General features: G+C 64.7%; 1 long non-coding RNA gene across 1 annotated transcript; it reads right to left on the reverse strand.

Annotated features, from left to right (window-relative positions):
- On the reverse strand, nucleotides 1–450 carry LOC118452906. Its single transcript, XR_004842787.1, has 4 exons — nucleotides 408–450; nucleotides 280–307; nucleotides 103–192; nucleotides 1–29 (listed from the first exon to the last, which is right to left on the reverse strand). It is a non-coding gene; the product is annotated as an uncharacterized LOC118452906 (long non-coding RNA).
- Nucleotides 451–462: the final 12 nt, after the last annotated feature.

Raw genomic sequence — 462 nt, forward strand, 5'->3', positions numbered from 1 at the left:
GTAGGGGCCACCGCTCAGCACCTCTGGGGCTGCAGGGATGAGCGGATGAGTGCCTGAGGGAGGCTGTGCCCCCCACCGCAGCCCCCCCTGCTGCCCCCTTACCCATGTACTGCAGGGTGCCACAGATGGTGTGGGCTCGCTCGCCCCAATGCAGGTGCCGGGAGAGGCCGAAGTCGGTGAGCTTGAGGTGTCCTGTGGGGCGAGACACCCAGTGGGGACCCATGGATGGGGTGTCCCCATGGACAGGGTGTCCCCACACCGGTGCCACCAGACTCTTACCTCTCTCATCCAGGAGGATGTTCTCCATCTGAAATGAGACAGGCGCTGGGGTGGCCTCTCCATGCCGGGGAGTTCGGAGACACCCCCCCACCCCATCCTCCAGCCCCCCCAGCCCTGCTGCCACGCACCTTCACGTCTCTGTGCACGATGCCCAGGTCATGGAGATAAACTGGGAAGAAAATG

Source organism: Egretta garzetta, unplaced genomic scaffold (genome assembly GCF_000687185.1).
Source record: "Egretta garzetta isolate BGI_Z169 unplaced genomic scaffold, ASM68718v1 scaffold108, whole genome shotgun sequence".
Classification (NCBI taxonomy): Eukaryota; Metazoa; Chordata; class Aves; order Pelecaniformes; family Ardeidae; genus Egretta; species Egretta garzetta.